The following is a 21,721-nucleotide window of genomic DNA, read 5'->3' as shown; positions in this document are numbered from 1 at the left end:
CCTTAGTTCCTTCACCTGTGAAACGATGACATTAGGAATAACCACTTCTTAGGATTGTTGAGTGGACAAAATTAAATACTGTATATAAATCGCTTTGTTTCTAATAAAGTGCCTGATACACAGCATGCATTTCATAATTTTCCTTTATTTATATTTCATCATTCAGAACAGAATTATGTTTATTATAATCTGAAGAGGAAAGTAACTACCCTTTGTTAAATAATTGATCCAGAAGCACACTGCAGGCTATTCTTCATTTACTTTGTGTGTCTTCTGCTGGTTTTGCCAGCCTTTCCATTGAAAATGGCTCTAACACAGCTCTGTAACCTGTTTAAACATAGCTGCTGGTAACTGGCTTTTAGGTACATGCTAGATTTGGGGGGCTAGAGAAAATGGGTTGAAACTGCAATGACACTTTGATGTATTCCTAGTAACTAAACTGAGTTAATCCCTGAACAGCATTTGTTTTTTTCATTTCCAGCCAAAGCTGCTATCCATGATAAACATTGAAAGTGGGAAGCCTTGGAAGGTTCATCTTCAAGAGCAGTAATCCACTAACCATCACTTTCACTTTTACCAAATTTTCATTTCTCTCAAATTGTTTTATATAAGTTCAATCTTTAATCAGGATACAGAATTTAACACAACTCTTCAAGATTAAATGAAAGGTTCTTAGTGGAATTGACTAGCATAATGACTAGCAATATGCCATGGAATAAGAGCTCAATAAAATTCTTTGAACCTAGAAAAAAAATCAGAACTGTCTGTCTAAAATAAAAAGTAATAACGTACAGATGTATGATTACTTGCAGAATAGAATCTGTAGACTACTTCATTTTCAATAATATTAAGACTCATGCCCTTTAAACTGGGTAATAAACAAACTCAGAAACACAGACAATGTTCTCAACAATACAGAGCTAAAGAATGGTAGAGCTGGGACTTGAATGAAAATCTTCCCACTCTAAATCCAATAATCTCACAAAGTCAGCCACTTCTTTACAGAAATTAAGTTGCTGACTCAGTCAAGATAGATCCCAAAACTACAAAGTAGCACAGAATGATTCATGTTCTATCACCCATTTTAGGGAAGATCCGCTCCTTTTTAAAAGCAAATGTGCTTTTTACTTATCAACATAGCTCATTGAGCAGTTAGGAGAGTGTGACGCCAATAGAAAGAGACAGGCTTGACAGTGTGCTGAATCTGATAAAAATTATTTTAGATAATCTTGCAGAAGTTTGGGGATCTGGGAAATATCAGCTATGATCTGCTGATCAAGTCTGTATTTTACTTTAAAAATATATGCATTTTGTGAGAAATAGAACTCTTATCTTAGTATCTGTGTACTTTATGCAATGAATAGAGTACTGCAAATTTTTTTGTGTGTAAAATAATTTTAAAACATGAATCACTGTATGCCTATACCAAGGTTACTTTTTCCTTCACAGAATCAATGAATTTTAGAGATAGCAGAAGCCCTCAGAACTTTACCCAAAGTTGATTTTACAGATGGCCACTCAGACCCAGAGAAGTTACAGAAGTGTCCCAGTCAGAGGTAGTTAGTGATGGACTAGAACCCAAGTGTTCTGCCTTGTAGCCAAATGCCTCTTCCATTGTGCTACTAGGAAAACAAAAAAAGGAACAAAAATCACTGTGGTAATTCATTTTGAAAAGAAAATGCTATCTTTATAAATATTCAATCTTAATATATCTCTTCTTCTGATTCTTGATGTTGTATATTGAATTGCGTTTAAGTAGAATGCCTATACACATAAATATATAAAAATGCATATATCTATATTTGTTTTGGTATATTTGTTTTGGTTTCCATGGCAGTTATTTGCTTGCTTTGAATCATTAGATCTTCTGCAGCATGGGCTTATTTTTTCTAATCCCCAACAGTCCCTGACACAGTTATAATATTGCCATATGCATACTGGGTACTTGATAAATATTTGTAGTTGCTGATAGAACTGCCCCTGCTGATAAACTACTGTTGGAAAAGCCTGAGGTCTATATTAGAGAGAAGCTTTTCTCTTTTAAACTATTGATTGACTCTTGCATGACATTTAATAAAACCTTTCCATTACCACTTGCATAACAGCAATTAAAACCCTCATCAAATCTATCTTAACTGCTTAAAGTCTTCCACTGGGGAGCAGTTTCCTTGGCAAACATCTGCAATAAAAGGCTATTTAATCTTCATAACTGAAACAGTCAGTTATGGTAATTTGTCTCTTTTATTGTCAGTTTACATTGGAATCACACACAGCCCTGGTACTTTCAAGAGGTACATAAGAAAGCATAGTTCCTTCAGCAAAAATAGCTAGTAGTGAGGTCCCTGTCTCTGGAAGCAGCCATATCTGGCCCAAGTGATTACTTGTCAGTAACACTGCACAAAGGATTTCTCATTGGGAATGAGAAATTAGTTAGACTAATGAAGACATATGAGGCCTTTCAATTAGAGATTCTTTATTTCTAGGTTCTCCCAGCCTAAGAATAACATTCTTAAACACTGAGAGCATGACTCCATATTAAAATTCTGAAACCAGGTTTCAAAGATGGGGAGAAAAATCTCCATTTATACTTCACTTTCCTTTTTAAAATTCTTTAAATTTGTTTCACTTCATAATAGTATTGGGAAATGCTCACTTTTGAGCATTTAAAGAAAAATAAGATGTAAAACTGTATATGCAATATAATCTTGAAACAATAATAATAGTAGTAATTTGCATGTATTAAACACAGGCATGAGTCAGGTGCTGTGTCAGGGACTCTAGTTGCTTCACTTCTGTTCATCTACTGGTTGTACATGTGTCACTGAGTCTTTTCAAATATAGATTCATGGGATAAGTTACATTTAAGCAGAGTGTTTAAATATAAGTAGGAGTTGGCCTAATCTAATTTGTGATTTAAGTGGTGATAAACATGTGTGATAAAATTTAGGTAGATAAGTACTATTTTCATCTTACAGAAGAGGAAACAGAGGTTTAGGGAACCTTAACACATTACCCAAGATCCATAGTTGGCAATATTTGGGTTAGTATTCAGATCAGGCATGTCTTACTTCAAAGTTCATTTTTTTAAAATGGGGAAGGAAACACATTAAAATAATGATAATGGTCATTTCTTTATAGTATTTGTTTTTATATTTTCTATATGATTTGTGTCTTCTAACTATTCTACAAAGAGCATCTTTTTTTTTCAATTTTGACTTTATTTTTATAGTACAGTTTGGGGTTCACAGCAAAATTGATGGGTAGATACAGAGATTTCTTAGGTACACCCTTCCTGCACAAGTGCATAGTCTCCTTTACTATCAACATTCCCAACCAGAGTGATACACTTTTTTTTTCCAATTAATGAACCTGCACTGAGTACATCATAATTGTCCAAAGTCCATGATTTACATTACGCTTCATTCTTGGTGCTGTAAATTCTAGGGCTTTGAACAAATGCACAATGACATGTATTATTATCATATCATACAGAGTATTTTTACTGCCTTAAAAATCATCTGTGCTCTACTGATTCATGCTTGCCCAACCTCTGCCAGACACTGGTCTTATGCTTTTTTCAGATGTCATATAGTGAAAAAAATTACAGTGTTCAACTTTTTCAGATTGGGTTCTTTTATATTTACTTTAAAGGTAAACTGGTAAAGTTTCCTAATCAAAGGACATGGGATAATTGAACATATTAAAAAATAAAAAACAAGATTAAATAATACACTGCTTACCAGAGAGTCACTTTAGCTTTACACACACACATAGACTGAAAATGAATGGATGGAAAAAAAGATATTTTAAGCAACAGTATGGATGTGAGAGTTGGACTATAAAGAAAGCTGAGCGCCAAAGAATTGATGTGTTTGAACTGCGGTGTTGGAAAGACTCTTGAGAGTCTCTTGGACTGCAAGGAGATCCAACCAGTCTATCCTAAAGGAAATCAGTCCTGAATATTCATTGGAAGGACTGATGCTGAAGCTGAAACTCCAATACTTTGGCCACCTGATGTGAAGAACTAACTCATTGGAAAAGACCCTGATGCTGGGAAAGATTGAAGGCAGGAGGAGAAGGGGATGACAAAGGATGAGATGGATGGATGGCATCAGCAACTCAATGGACATGAGTCTGAGTAAACTCCGGGAGTTGGTGATGGACAGGGAGGCCTGGAGTGCTGTAGTCCATGGGGTTGCAAAGAGTTGGATACAACTGAGCGACTGAACTGAACTGAACAAGCAAACAAAAAGCTAGGATAGCTAATATTCATATCAGAATAAAGCAGATTTTAAGACAAAAATGGTCAAAAGTGACAAAGAAAATCATTATATGATGATGAAGAGGTCAACCCATCAAGAAGATATAACTATTATAACTATTTATACACCAAACATCAGAGCACCTAAATATACTAAGCAAATAGTAACAGACATAAAAGAAGTATACAGCAATATAACAGTTTTAGGATCTGCAATATCAACTATTAAAATTGGTATTAAACCAAGTTGCCATCATTTCACTCTCAATAATGAACAGATCATCCAGATAGAAAATCAATTAGGAAACAATGGATTTGAATAACACTGTAGACCAAATGCCCCTTCATGGCATTTGTGATACTTCATGAATCACAGGCTTGTTGTAGCAGAGGGGCTTGTATAACTCAGTGAAGTTATGAGCCATGCTGTGCAGGGCCACCCAAGATGGATAGATCACAGTGGAGAATTCTGATAAAATGTGGTCTACTGGAGGATGAAATGGCCAACCACTTCAGTGTTCTTGCCTTGAGAATCTGATGAATAGTATGAAAAGGCAAAAAGATATGACTCTGGAAGATGAGTCCACCAGGTCAGAAAGTATCCAACATGATACTGAGGAAGAACAGAGAAGTAGCTCCAAAAAAAAAAAAAAAAAAAGAGGCTGGGCCAAAGTGGAAATGACACAGTTGCAGATGTGCCTGGTGGTGAAAGTAAAGTCTGATAGTGTAAAGAACGATACTAAATGGGAACCTGGAATGTTGGGTCCATGAATCAAGGTAAGTTGGAAGTGATCAAAAAGGAGATGGTCAAGAGTGAACATCAACATTTTGGGAATCAGTGAACTAAAATGGATGGGAATGGGCAAATTTAATTCAGATGACCATTACATTTACTTCTGTGGGCAAAAATTTCTTAGAAGAAACAGAGCAGGCCTCATAGTAAACAAAAGAGTCCAAAATGCAGCACTTGGGTACAATCTCAGAAACAGTAGAATGATTTCAGTTCATTTCTGAGGCAAATCATTCAATACCACAGTAATCCAAGTCTATGCCACAACTACTAATGTCAAAGAAGATGAAGTTTACTGGTTCTATGAAGACCTATGAGACTTTCTAGGACTAAGACCAAAAAAGGATCTACTTTTCATCATAGAGGACTGGAATGCAAAAGTAGAAAATTAAGAGATAATTGGAGTGGTAGGCAAGTTTGACCCGGGAGTACAAAATGAAGCAGGGCAAAGGATAACAGAGTTTTGTCAAGAGAATGCACTGGTCATAACAAATACTCTCTTCTAACAACACAAGAGACTACTCTACACATGGACATTACCAGATGTTCAACACCAAAATCAGACTGATTATATTCTTTGCAGCTGAAGATGGAGAAGCTCTATACAGTCTATACTGGAGCTGACTGTGGCTCTGATCACGAACTTCTTATTGCAAAATTCAGGTTTAAATTGAAGAAAGTAGGAAAACCCACTAGACCAGGTATGATCTAAATCAAATCCCTTACAATTATACAGTGGAGGTGACAAACAGATTCAAGGGATTAGACCTGATAGAGTGCCTGAAGAACTATGGAGAGAGGTTTGCAACACTGTATGGGAGGTGGTGACCAAAACCATCCCCCCAAAAAGAAATGCAAGAAGACAAAGTGGTTGCCTGTGGAGACCTTGCAAATAACTTAGAAAAAAGGTAGAAATGAAAGGCAAAGAGGAAAGGAAAAGATACATCCAACTGAATGCAGAGTTCCAGAAAACAGCAAGGTGAGATAAGATAGCTTTCTTAAATGAAGAATGCGAAGAAATAGAGGAAAGCAATAGAATGAGAAAGACTAGAAGTCTCTTCAAGAAAACTGGAGATACCAAGGGAACATTTCATGCAAGGAGAGACATGATAAAGGATAAAAACAGCAAGGACCTAACAGAAGCAGAAGAGACTAAGAAGAGGGCAAGCATATACAGAAGAACTATGCAAAAAAGGTCTTCATGACATTGATAATCACAATGGTGCAGTCACTCACCTAGAGCCAGACATCCTGAAGTGTGAAGTCAATTGGCCCTTAGGAAGCATTACTATGAACAAAGCTAGTGGAGGTGACAGAATTCTAGCTGAGCTATTTAAAAGCCTAAAAGATGATGTTGTTAAAGTGTTGCACTCAATAGGTCAGCTAATTTGGAAAACTCAGCAGTGGCATTGAAAATGTCAGCTTTCATTTAAATCCCAAAGAAGAGCAATGCCAAAGAATGTCCTAACTACCATACAACTGTCGTCATTCTACATGCTGATAAGGTAATGCTCAAAATCCTTTAAGCTTGGCTTCAGCAGTATGTGAACTGAGAAATTCCAGATGTACAAGCTGGATTTAGAAAAGGCAGAGGAACCAGAGATCAAACTGCCAACATTCTATGGATCATAGAGAAAGCAAGGGAATTTCAGAAAATATCTACTTCTGCTTCATTGACTATGCTAAAGCTTTTGACTGTGTGGATCACAACAAACTGGAAAATTCTGAAAGAAATGGGAATACTAGACCACCTTATCTTTCTCCTGAGAAACTTGTATGCAGGACAAGAAGCAACACTTAGAACAGACATGGAAAAACAGATTGATTCAAAACTGGGAAAGGAGTATGTCAAGGCTGTATATTGTCACCCTGCTTATTTAACTTATATGCAGAGTACATCATGAGAAACACTGGGCTGAATGAAGCACAAGCTGGAATGAAGATTGCCAGGAGTAATATCAATAACCTCACATATGCAGATGACACCATCTTAATGGCAGAAAGAGAAGAGGCACAAAAGAGCCTCTTGATAAAAGTGAAAGAGGAGAGTGAAAAAGTCGGCTTAAAACTCAACATTCAAAAATCTAAAATCCTGGCATCTGGTCCCATCAGTTCATGGCAAATAGAAGGGAGAAAAGTGGGAAAAGGGACAGATTTTATCTCTTTGGTCTCCAAAATCACTGTAGACAGTGACTGCAGCCATGAAATTAAAAGACGCTTGCTCCTTGGAAAGAAAGCTATGACAAACTTAGACAGTATATTAAAAAGCCGAGACATCATTTTGCCAACAAAGGTCTGTATAGTCAAAGCTATGATTTTTTCAGTAGTCATGTTCAGATGTGAGAGTTGGACCATAATGAATGCTGAGTAATGATGAATTGATGCTTTCAAATTGTGGTACTGGAGAAGACTCGAGATAATCCCTTGGCCAGCAAGGAGATCAAAGCAGGTAATCCTAAAGGAAATCAACCCTGAATATTCACTGGAAGGACTGATGCTGAAGCTGAAGTGCCAATACTTCGGCTACTTGATTCAAAGAGCTCACTTACTAGAAAAGACCCTGATGCTGGGAAAGTTTGAGGGTAGGAGAAGGGGTTGTCAGAGGAGGAATTGGTTGGATGGCATCACATCACCAACTCAGTGGACATGAGTTTGAACAAACTTTGGGTGATAATGAAGGACAGGGAAACCTGGCATGCTGCAGTCAATGGAGTTGCAAAAAGTTAGGTATGACTTAGTAAGTCAGTAACAACAATATAGTCCAAATGAGTCTAACAGACATATACAGAATATCCCATCCAATAACAGTAATAACACATTCATCTCAAGAGTATATGAAATATTTTCTAGATAGATATGTCAGGCCACAAAACAAGGCTTAGCATTTTCAAGAGGTATTAAATCATACAGAGTATATGTTTGGACCACAATGTATGAAACTAGAAATCAATAACAAAAAGAAAACTAGGAGATTTACAAACACATTAGAATTAAACAATACATTCCCAAATATCCAATGCATCAATGAAGAAAGGATAAGGACATAAAAAAGTATCTCAGAACAAACAAAAATTGAAACACAACATACTAGAATTTAGGGGGTGCAGAAAAAAAGTTTTAAGAGGAAAGTTCATAATAATGAAGACATACATTAGGATGATAAAAATATCTAAAACAACATAACTTTATACCTCAAAGAATTAGAAAAGATGAATTAAGCCCAAAGTTAGCCAAGGAAGGAAAATAAATATTAGAGCAGAAATATGTAAAAGTTTGTATGTTTTCACCTATCTCTCCCTAATTCCCCACCACCTAACCTGGTAACCACTTGTCTACTCTTTATCTCATTGAGTTCAACTTTCTCTCTCGCGCTCCTTTTTTCAGATTCCACAATAAGTGATATAATGTAGCATACAGATTTGTCTTTTGCAGTCTCTCTAGGTTCATCCATGTAGTTACAAATGATAGGTTTCTTTCCTTTTTAAGGCTGAATTAGACATATAGGCATAAGTATGTATGTATGTGTGTATATGTATATATATATGTATATGTATATACATGAATTTAATACATAATGGAAATATATTCATTTATCCATCAATGACACTTATATTAGTTCTTTTAATATACTTTGACTACTGTGAATAATGACATGGGATGTCATTGAACATGGGAGTATACTTATCTCTTTTACATTATGGTTTTGTTTCCTTTGAATATGTACCCAAAAGTGGAAACGTTGGGTCATATAGTAACTCTATTATTTATTTATTTATTCACTCACAATGTTTAAAGGGGTAACTCTTTTCAATTTCCTCAGGAACCTCTATAGTATTTTTCATAGTAGGCATCAGTTTACATTCTCACCAACAGTGTCAAATGGTTCTATTTTCTCCACATCCTTCTTAGCATTTATCATAACTTGTCTTTTTGAGAATAGCTATCCAAACAGGTGCATGTTGACATATTATTGTATTTTGGGGGGTGGAGGTCTTGTATGTTATACTAAGTGAAATAAGTCATTGTGGCTTTGATTTGCAATCTCCTGATAACTTGTAACATTGAGCACCTTTTTAATGTGTTGGCCATTTCTGTGTCTTCTTTAGTATAATGTCTATTCAGGTTCTTTGCATATTGTTTTAAAATTTGGGTTATTTATTTATTTGCTATTAAATTGTATGTGTTCCTTGTATTTTGGATATTAATCCCTTATCACATGGCTAATTTACAAATTAGGTTACCATTTTTTATTTTAGATTGTGTGCTAAGCAGAAGCTTTTTTATCTGATGTAGGCTCTCTTATTTATTCGGAGAAGGCAATGGCAACCCACTCCAGTACTCTCACCTGGAAAATCCCATGGACAAACGAGCCTGGTAGGGTGCAGTCCATGGGGTCGCTAAGAGTTGTCGCTAAGAAAGTGACTTCACTTTCACTTTTCACTTTCATGCACTGGAGAAGGAAATGGCAACCCACTCCAGTGTTCTTGCCTGGAGAATCCCAGGGATGGGGGAGCCTGGTGGGCTGCCATCTATGGGGTCGCACAGAGTCGGACACAACTGAAGCTACTTAGCAGCAGCAGCAGCTCTTATTTATTTTGCTTTTGTTGCCTTTGCTTTGAGTATTAAATCCCAAACATAATCATTAAGATCAATGTCAAGGAGCTTTCTCCCTAGGTTTTCTTCTAAAAATTTATGGATTCAGGTCTGATGTTCTAGATTCAAGTTGAACTGATTTGTGTTATGATGTAAGGTAGAAGTCGAGTTTCATTCTTTTGCATGTGATCCAGCATCATTTACTGAAATGACTATCCTTTCCTCTTTGTATATTCTTGCCTCTTTAGTATAAAATTTACTGACTATATATGCATTGGTTTATATCTGACCTCTTGATTCTGTTCCATTATTCTGTCTGTTTTTATGCCAATACTGTATTGTTTTCACTACCATAGCTTTCTAAGATTGAAAGTAGGAAGTGTGATTCCCCAGCTCTGTTTTCCTTTCTCATGATTGCTTTGGCAATCTCGTGCAGAACTAGGTTAATTTTTACTATAACTGCCAACTTCTTCTTTCTCTCTTCCTGTAAAAGGTACATTCCTAAAGGTGTCTATTAAGACTGAATATTTTTAAAATTTTTCAAATTAATATTTTGTATTAATTTTATACATATATAAGTTAATTAAGTACAAATAATTCTACATCTTATACTTTATAAAACAAATAGTTTTTTAAAGCAGTGCCCTGAACTACCTTCATCTCGCCCTGCTTTTCCAGACTAAAATATTCAATTATTCATATGGTAATTCAATCATATTATCAGTCAATAATGTGGTATTTGCTTTCATATTCCTAAATGTCATGATGACACTATAGCATCTTGATTCAAGTTTAGGTATCATATCTTTACTTCTCACATTTGTCTTTCTCCTTGAAAAGGAAACTTTGTAAATTGGTCACCTCAATATTAGGAGAAGGCAATGGCAAGCCACTCCAGTGGAAAATCCCACTCCTGCCTGGAAAATCCCATGGATGGAGACGCCTGGTGGGCTGCAGTCCATGGGGTTGCTAAGAGTCGGAGACGACTGAACGACTTCACTTTCACTTTTCACTTTCTTTTCACTTTCTTTTCACTTTCCAGTGTTCTTGCCTGGAGAATCCCAGGACAGGGCAGCTTGGTAGGCTGCCATCTATGGGGTTGCACAGAGTTGGACACAACTGAAGTGACTTAGCAGCAGCACCTCAATATTTCATGTTTATATTATTATGATCATATTATTCTCTTTTAAGAGCTACTTTATGTGGTAATTTATAATATTTTTTTCTGATCAACAGTATTTCCTATCATTAGTATTTGGTTTTTGTTTGCTTTCTATGTACTTATTATTCAAGGAACACCAAACTCTCTACTAGCTGTGTAAACCTCCTCTCAATACACTGAAACATATTTTCTATTGATCTGATGTTCCTAATGATTTCTCACTGAGAACTTTGTGACCTGCTCCAATAGAGACTGTTTATAACTTAGACTTGCTAAATCATAAGCACTGCTGTCTTCTTAAGATTTCCCTGCACCATCATCTTAAGGATTTAGCCCTCCTATCTCTTTTGTTAAGAGACAGAAATGTGAGAACATTAAGGAGGAGATTTAGTTATGATAACCCCATCTCCGTCTTTCTCTTCCACAACTAATTTGTTGCTTATGCCTGGGCCTTCAGGGATGTCTGTGATATAATTTGCTTCTCTGCTTTCTCCACTGTTGCCTTAGGATTTAACTTCCTAGTACTGATAAGTTAATTATCATTCACACACTATCTTGCTTTGTAGCTACAAAATTGTGTTGCTATTTTTCTTTCCCTTTGTCTTTATAGGTTGCTGTTTTAAATCTTTTTCAATAATGCTCTATTACTAGAGTTTAGGGTAAGAGAATATATAAATATCAATTTTCAATCTATCTGGCTGAAATTATAGATGAAAATTGCCAAAATTTAAGCATTTCCAAAATCTCACCAACTAATAAGAAACTTGATGATGATGATGATGATGATGATGATGAAGACAATGATGACAACCACTCACCATGCCTTGTGGCTTGTGAGATCTTAATTTAACAACCAAGGATTCACCCCAGGTCCCCTGCAGTAGAAGCACAGATCCCTAACCAGGGACTGACAGGGAATTTCCTAATAATCTTTAGATTGTTAAAATGCTTATTTCTGGATTTTATCTCAGATTTACTAAATTGAAACCTTTGAGGAAAATGCCAGGAAATTTGTATTGTTAACAAGTCCACAAAGAGATGATATGATAAGCTGATTAGTGAAGTACCATTTCAAAATGTGAAAAGAGAATTTTCACAAATAATTTTATGATGTTTGCTGAGCCCTCATAGCAAAAATTCATAAACATTTGCACACACTCAGACATACACACAAATTATAAGTCACTCTCAATTACAAAGATATGTTCACACTTCAAAATAAGTATTAGTAAGTTGACTATAACCTTATAATAAAATAATAATAAATTATTATTCATTTATGAATATTCAGGAAATTGCTAGAATGTGTCAGGATTAGGGATTTTTTTATAGTAATCACAAAATTAACTTTTTACAAAGTATTTATGTAATGACCTCAGTAACTGCCAAAAAAATTGAGTAATAACATGGATTTCAGGTAGTAATCAAACAAACAATATAACAATATCCTTATAGTAATTACAAAAACAAAAAAGTCCTAGATCAGACTAAGTGCTATCCATCAGAAACAAACATCTTACTCAATGAGCTAATATTAGAACCACTTAAACAGAATGCAGAAAAAAGGCAAAGACATCATTATTACCTACGCTATTGAATGTAGTTAGAAGCCTTCATCTATGCAGTAAGATAAGAAAAAACAAGAGTTATATTTGGAAAAAACTAGCCTATTATTTTCTAAACTTAGAAAATCCAAGAGAATCATCTGAAAAATATTGGGAATTCATCTTTATCTGCATACACAATTAACATTTAAAAATTCAATAGAATTCTTAAATACTTAGAGTAGTTAAATAGAAAATGGACCACAGATTGATGAACAAATAGTCAGAAACAGTACATAATAAAAGTAGCAGTTCAAATCAGCAGAAAAACAAAGAAATATTCATAAAATTATTTGGAAAATATGTTTTTAAACTTAGGAAGTTCACACCCAACATAATAGAAAAATGTGCTAAGTATATAACTAGGAAATTCTTGGAAATGATACATATGTGACTAATAAGCATATTTTAGAATTAAATCTCACTAAGCACATTTTAAAAACACAAAATCTCCAAGGTATATATTAAAATTATATTTCCCTCATTGGGAAATACAAATTACAATAACATTTTTTGTCTTATTCAGATGGGCAAAAATTTTTTTTTAATGTTGATTCTATTCTGTGTTTGTGAGAATGGGGAGAACACTGGGGCATATTTTTCTGCCAACACGGAATTTAAAAACCTATTGGGGGAATTTGGCACCATCTTCCAAAACTGAGAATACATAAAACATTTATCCAGGTGTTCCATTTCTAAGAATCTCTCACATAGAAACACTCTCATATAAGCAAAGAAATTTATGTCTCCAAATGTTAATTGAATAATTAATGGCAAAAATATGTTAAAAATAGCATAGGCATTAATCACAAAGGAAACTTGAAATTGTTATGCACATAATCATGGCTGTGTAATTCTTTAGAATGATACATACACTATCATAGTAAAGCTTCAAGACATTCCAAGTAAAAAGAGCAAATCACAAGGAAACATAAAATGAGATACCATTTATGTGAAATTTAAAACAGAACTGAAGGGTTATACATGAAATGATTAACAGAGGTTACCTCTAGTAAGAGCAGTGGGAGTTAGAAAGTGATACTTATCTTTGCATTTTTATGTTTTATAATAAGATAAAATACCCCTTATATTACTTCATAAATTATTTATCTAGAAAGTAGTCCTAGTTTCCTAAATGTGTTAGATGGTGTCATGAGAGTTTTCTCTTTTACCTCATGCTTTCTCAGATCTGTCAACCTATGTGCTGTTTTTCTACATATTTCTAGATAAACCAGATTAGAGAAGGATACTTTTGCTTTATAATGGGATAGAGGGAGGTGGTAACAGATCTCCCTGAAGGGGAGGTCTTCATTGGTCTTGCTTCTTGACATAAACTGTGAAATTTTATTTCTTTTAACAATTTTAAATTTAGCTGCATATCCACTAGACTTTCCTTTTTCTTTTATTTCTATCATTTTAGCCTTTAAAAATGAAACCCAAATAACTTCATAGATCAGCCCTGGCTAGGCATGGCTTGCGGCAAAACGTAAAAAGGAGGAGGGGGGGAAAAATCAAATGAAACAATAAAATTGTGTTACAAATGTTTGGATATAGGTTAAAAAATAAATAGGTATTTACACATTAAAGAATGCACTGACTGCTTCTCTACTGTAAACCCTTTACAGAAGATCAATACTGTTTACACCACTCACTCACAGCAAGCAGTAAATGTCTTTCATCTCACCTGTTTGTAGCCATTTAACATTGTTAAAAAAGATGACTAGAAACAATTAAGGTGATTTCTAGTGGGTCAATTAGTCTTGGTGATATTCATTGCATGAAACAGGACCTAGAGAAGGAATGGGTGAGGGATAATCACACAATGAATGTAAATGTATTAATTTTCCAAGTTCATGAAAGTTAAGTTGGATTTCAGGGTTCAACAAAACAAGCTGGAAAAGGGAAAGAAAACTCTGCTCTTGTACTGTATTGTTAACTTGTTTGATATGTTTGTACTATGAATTGCCTAAAATATTGACTGTGCTGTAAGTATATCAAGTTAGACAATAACTCTGAACCTCCAGCCCTGGACATTTGTCATGTCAAATCTCCCCGGCAGCAGTGGAAATTGGTGATCAATGCCATTGTAAAAGGAACAGATATTCATTATTAATAAACATGGCAAGACTGAAATGAGGTAATTAAGTAGAAATAAATTAAGTTCTACTCTATTCCAAGGGAAAAACCAGACAGGATTGATTGCCATATTCATTTAATTAATGTTTTAGTGCAATTCAGAAATAGTAGAAAGATTAAGTAGTGGCACATGTTATATAATGTTCCAGAAAGAGAATAGGGATATTTTAGGAGGGGGAAAATGGCTTTTCTGTCAAGGCTCACATTGCCTACATTAATTGTTTAATTCTGGCAATGTGATGTTGTTGGAGTGGGTTTTACTCTCTGGAACCTCAGCCACATTTCTTTTATATAACCTGGCTAAAGAAAGGAATGAAACAGGAACTTTCAGCGTGGATAAACTATGGCTAGGTTGATGCCTCTTTTAGTTCCTGAATGTGTTCAATTTTCCTGGGAACAGTGAGTAATGTGCTGAGTACTTCCTTGGAAATTTAGCATCACTGCCAGGATCAGGATATATATCAATACTGGGAAAAGTGTCCATTCCAATGATCCAAAGATTATTTCAGATGAGTTTGAAATAATTTCAGAGAAGTCTGAAAAAGAAAATAGAAGGAACTCTATGTATTGCAAGTGTGAGGGTTCTAACAAAGGAAGTTAGTCTTATCGACTATTGAAAAACACAGAGGAACACAGGTCAGGGAGTACTCTAGAATATCTGGGTCCTAAAGCAGATGATTCTCAACAGCTCACTAAGAAACCACTGCAGAAATTAGAAAGATTAGCTGGAAATTTGCTTTAATTCCGCAAATCTACCTGCAGAATATTGGCCTCTCTTTTTCTTTTCATAACACCCTCCAACTCTTCTATAAGTGCTTCAAATGGGCTGACTAGAACCTGGAACTCTAAGACAAAAGGAACTCTAGGATATGTAGTAGCCAGCTTCTCCACTGCAATGCAGCAGTAATGTATACTAGAGCTGAGCATTGTCTTGGATGCAAAACTAGACTTACAAATACCAGATACTTTCTAAGTCTCTCACCTTGGTGAGTTTGACATGATATGACATTAATTTTGTGATTAATAAGGATCACATGATGCGGTGGCTGGGAGGAGACACCCTGCGTCCGAGGGCAGGGGCGGCAGCCGAGAGGAGCTACCCTGCGTCCGAGGTCAGTGGCGGCCGGGAGGAGACACCCCCTATCCGAGGTCAGGGCGGTGACCAGGAGGAGCTACCCCGTGTCTGAGGCCAGTGGTGGCTGGGAGGAGCAACCCAAGGAGTGGTGGCTGCGCAGGCACAGGAGGGCCTAGAGGAGCTATCCCATGTTGAAGGTCAGGAATGGGGGTAAGGAGATACCCCCCGTTCAAGGTAAGGAACAGCAGCTGTGCTTTCCTGGAGCAGCCATGAAGAGATACCCCACGCCAAGGTAAGAGAAACCCAAGTAAGATGGTAACTGTTGCAAGAGGGCATCAGAGGGCAGACACACGGAAACCATACTCACAGAAAATTAGTCAATCTAATCACACTAGGACCACAGCCTTGTCTAACTCAATGAAACCAAGCCATGCCTGCGGGGCAACCCAAGATGGGCAGGTCATGGTGGAGAGGCCTGACAGAATGTAGTCCACTGGAGAAGGGAATGGCAAGCCACTTCAGTATTCTTGCCTTGAGAATCCCATGAACAGTAGGAAAATGCAAAATGATAGGATACCAAAAGAGGAACTCCCCAGGTCACTAGGTGCCCAATATGCTACTGGAGATCAGTGGAAAAATAACTCCAGAAAGAATGAAGGGATGGAGCCAAAGCAAAAACAATACCCAGTTGTGGATGTGACTGGTGATAGAAGCAAGATCCGATGCTGTAAAGAGCAATATTGCATAGGAACCTGGAATGTCAGGTCCATGAATCAAGGCAAATTGGAAGTGTTCAAACAAGAGATGGCAAGGGTGAACGTCAACATTCTAGGAATCAGCGAACTAAAATGGACTGGAATGGGTGAATTTAACTCAGATGACCATTACATCTACTACTGCGGGCAGGAATCCCTCAGAAGAAATGGAGTAGCCATCATCATGGTCAACAAAAGAGTCTGAAATGCAGTTCTTGGATGCAATCTCAAAAACGACAGAATGATCTCTGTTCATCTCCAAGGCAAACCACTCAATATCACAGTTATCCAAGTCTATGCCCCAACCAGTAACACTGAAGAAACTGAAGTTGAATGGTTTTATGAAGACCTATAACATCTTTTAGAACTAACACCCAAAAAAGATGTCCTTTTCATTACAGGGGACTGGAATGCAAAAGTAGGAAGTCAAGAAACACCTGGAGTAACAGGGAACTTTGGCCTTGGAATGCAGAATGAAGCAGGGCAAAGACTAATAGAGGTTTGCCAAGAAAATGCACTGGTCATAGCAAACACCCTCTTCCAACAACACAAGAGAAGACTCTACACATGGACAAAATCAGATGGTCAACACCGAAATCAGATTAATTATATTCTTTGAAGCCAAAGATGGAGAAGCTGTATACAGTAAACAAAAACAAGACCGGGAGCTGACTATGGCGCAGATCATGAACTCCTTATTGCCAAATTCAGTCTTAAATTAAAGAAAGTAGGGAAAACCGCTAGACTATTCAGGTATGACCTAAATCAAATTCCTTATGATTATACAGTGGAAGTGAGAAATAGATTTAAGGGTCTAGATCTGATAGATAGAGTGCCTGATGAACTATGGAATGAGGTTCGTGACATTGTACAGGAGACAGGGACCAAACCATCCCCATGGAAAAGAAATGCAAAAAAGCAAAATGGCTGTCTGGGGAGGCCTTACAAATAGCTTTGAAAAGAAGAGAAGCGAAAAGCAAAGGAGAAAAGGAAAGATATAAGCATACGAATGCAGAGTTCCAAAGAATAGCAAGAAGAGATAACAAAGCCTTCTTCAGCAATCAATGCAAAGAAAGAGAGGAAAACAACAGAATGGGAAAGACTAGAGGACTCTTCAAGAAAATTAGAGATATCAAGGGAACATTTCATGCAAAGATGGGCTTGATAAAGGACAGAAATGGTCTGGACCTAACAGAAGCAGAAGATACTAAGAAGAGGTGGCAAGACTACATGGAAGAACTGTACAAAAAAGATCTTCATGACCCAGATAATACAATGGTGTGATCACTCACCTAGAGCCAGACATCCTGGAATGTGAAGTCAAGTGGGCCTTAGAAAGCATCACTACAAACAAAGCTAGTGGAGGTGATGGAATTCCCGTTGAGCTGTTTCAAATCCTGAAAGATGATGCTGTGAAAGTGCTGCACTCAATTTGCCAGCAAATTTGGAAAACTCAGCATTGGCCACAGGACTTGAAAAGGTCAGTTTTCATTCCAATCCAAAGAAAGGCAATGCCAAAGAATGCTCAAACTACCACACAATTGCACTCATCTCACATGCTAGTAAAGTAATGCTCAAAATTCTCCAAGTCAGGCTTCAGCAATACGTGAACCATGAGCTCCCTGATGTTCAAACTGGTTTTAGAAAAGGCAGAGGAACCAGAGATCAAATTGCCAACATCTGCTGGATCATGGAAAAAGCAAGAGAGTTCCAGAAAACCATCTATTTCTGCTTTATTGACTATGCCAAAGCCTTTGACTGTGTGGGTCACAAAAAACTGTGGAAAATTCTGAAAGAGATGGGAATACCAGACCATCTGACCTGCCTCTTGAGAAATCTGTATGCAGATCAGGAAACAACAGTTAGAACTGGACATGGAACAACAGACTGGTTCCAAATAGGAAAAGGAGTACATCAAGGCTGTATATTGCCACCCTGGTTATTTAACTTGTATGCAGAGTACATCATGAGAAATGCTGGACTGGAAGAAACATAAGCTGGAATCAAGATTGCCGGGAGAAATATCAATAACCTCAGATATGCAGATGACACCATCCTTATGGCAGAAAGTGAAGAGGAACTAAAAAGCCTCTTGATGAAAGTGAAAAAGTTGGCTTAAAGCTCAACATTCAGAAGACTAAGATCATGGCATCTGGTCCCATCACTTCATGGCAAATAGATGGGGAAACAGTAGAAACAGTGTCAGACTTTAATTTTGGGGGCTCCAAAACCACTGCAGATGGTGACTGCAGCCATGAAATTAAAAGATGCTTACTCCTTGGAAGAAAAGTTATGACCAACCTAGATAGTATATTCAAAAGCAGAGACATTCCTTTGCTGACTAAGGTCCGTCTAGTCAAGGCTATGGTTTTTCCAGTGGTCATGTATGGATGTGAGAGTTGGTCTGTGAAGAAGGCTGAGCACCGAAGAATTGATGCTTTTGAACTGTGGTGTTGGAGAAGACTCTTGAGGGTCCCTTGTACTGCAAGGAGATCCAACCAGTCCATTCTGAAGGAGATCAGCCCTGGGATTTCTTTGGAAGGAATGATGCTAAAGCTGAAGCTCCAGTACTTTGGACACCTCATGCGAAGAGTTGACTCATTGGAAAAGACTCTGATGCTGGGAGAGATTGAGGGCAGGAGGAGAAGGGGACGACCCAGGATGAGATGGCTGGATGGTATCACTGACTCTATGGCTGTGAGTCTGAGTGAACTCCGGGAGTTGGTGATGGACAGGGAGGCCTGGCGTGCCGTGATTCATGGGGTCTCAGAGAGTCGGACACGACTGAGCGACTGAACTGAACTGAACTGATGCCAATTAATATGAATATCTTTGCTGCATATAAGAGATGCCTCTTTCTGAACAGTCAGAGTAAAAGTAGAGAGATAGATGAGAGACAAAGGAGCGTTTAGGAAGAAGACTGAGGATTTGGAGGGTGTGTTTACCATGTAATAAAGATTCTAGGGATAACAGAAGAAAGATAAGAAAGGAGAGGAACAGTGTTCATGTGGGTCAGGAGAAAGGAGCAGAACAGAAACGAATGGGAGTAAAAGAGGTGACAACAGGATGTAAATCATGAAATACTGGTATAAAATGTTATCACTAAAAATCAATGTGGCTGATACTCTTCTGTTAAAACAGTCTTACTGAATGAAATAATAGCCAGATTTTATTTGCTTATCAGGAAATGCTGACCATTTTCTAAGTTCTAGTAACTATGTTAAGAGGAAGATTCATAAAGTTAAACAAAATAGTTGTAATTCTTTTTGAAAGTGTTCTGCAAAGAGTGAGGAAATATAAAGAAGGGCCACTATAATTACAACTGGACTGTACCACTTCAATTGAATCTAAAAACAATTTCCTGTTTAAAGGGAAAAATTTTTAAACATTCAGCATCCAAAAACTCCGGATATTCTCAAAGATTTTATATACCCTTGCTAACCATCTGTGTAGCCCACCACATCAATACTGAATGTCTTAACACTCTTGGTTGCAAGCAACAGAATCAAGTCAATTTAGTTTGAGAATAAAAAGGAAATTGCTGGTTAACTACAGAGTATTACAGACTGGATTCTCCAGAAGCAGATATTGAGATGGAATTTGGTACGTAGGAAATGTCTTAGAAATCATGACCAAATGGGCTTTATCCCAGGGATGCAAGGATTCTTCAATATTCGCAAATCAATCAATGTAACACACCACATTAACAAATTGAAAGATAAAAACCATATAATTATCTCAATAGATGCAGAGAAAGACTTTGACAAAATTCAACATCCATTTACAATAAAAACTCTCTAGAAAGCAGGAATAGAAGGAACATATCTCAACATAGAAAAAGCTATATATGACAAACACACAGCAAACATTATCCTCAATGGTGAAAAACTGAAAGCATTTCCCCTAAAGTCAGGAACAAGACAAGGGTGCCCACTCTCACCACTACTATTCAACATAGTTTTGGAAGTTTTTGCCACAGCAATCAGAACAGAAAAAGATATAAAAGGAATCCAAACTGGGAAAGAAGTAAAACTCTACTGTTTACAGATGACATGATCCTCTACATAGAAAATCCTAAAGACTCCACCAGAAAATTACTAGAGCTAATCAATGAATATAGTAAAGTTGCAGGATATAAAATCAACACACAGAAATCCCTTGCATTCCTATACACTAACAATGAGAAAACAGAAAGAGAAATTAAGGAAACAATTCCATTCACCATTGCAATGAAAAGAAGAAAATACTTAGGAATATATCTACGTAAAGAAACAAAAGACCTATATATAGAAAACTATAAAACACTGAAAGAAATCAAAGAGGACACTAATAGATGGAGAAATATACCATGTTCATGGATTGTAAGAATCAATATAGTGAAAATGAGTATACTAAGCAAAGCAATCTATAGATTCAATGCAATCCCTATCAAGCTACCAGAGGTATTTTTTCACAGAGCTAGAACAAATAATTTCACAGTTTGTATGGAAATACAAAAAACCTTGACTAGCCAAAGCCATCTTGAGAAAGAAGAATGGAACTGGAGGAATCAACCTGCCTGACTTCAGGCTCTACTACAAAGCCACAGCCATCAAGGCAGTATGGTACTGGCACAAAGACAGAAATATAGATCAATGGAACAAAATAGAAAGCCCAGAGATAAATCCATGCACATATGGACACCTTGTCTTTGACAAAGTAGGCAAGAATATACAATGGAGAAAAGACAATCTCTTTAACAAGTGGTGCTTGGAAAACTGGTCAACCACTTGTAAAAGAATGAAACTAGAACACTTCCTAACACTATACACAAAAATAAACTCAAAATGGATTAAAGATCTAAACGTAAGACCAGAAACTATAAAACTCCTAGAGGAGAACATAGGCAAAACCCTCTCTGACATAAATCACAGCAGGATCCTCTATGACCCACCTCCCAGAATATTGGAAATAAAAGCAAAAATAAACAAATGGGATCTAATTAAAATTAAAAGCTTCTGCACAACAAAGGAAACTATAAGCAAGGTGAAAAGACAGCCTTCAGGATGGGAGAAAATAATAGCAAATGAAGCAACTGACAGACAACTAATCTCAAAAATATACAAGCAACTCCTACAGCTCAATTCCAGAAAAATAAAAGACCTGATTAAAAAATGGGCCAAAGCACTAAAAAGACATTTCTCCAAAGAAGACATACAGATGGCTAACGAACACATGGAAAGATGCTCAACATCACTCATTATCAGAGAAATGCAAATCAAAACCACAATGAGGTACCATTTCACACCAGTCAGAATGGCTGCGATCCAAAAGTCTATAAGCAATAAATGCTGGAGAGGGTGTGG

The sequence above is a fragment of the Ovis canadensis genome, chromosome 2 (assembly GCF_042477335.2).
Source record: "Ovis canadensis isolate MfBH-ARS-UI-01 breed Bighorn chromosome 2, ARS-UI_OviCan_v2, whole genome shotgun sequence".
Taxonomy (NCBI): domain Eukaryota; kingdom Metazoa; phylum Chordata; class Mammalia; order Artiodactyla; family Bovidae; genus Ovis; species Ovis canadensis.
Note: the sequence above shows the minus strand (reverse complement) of the source record.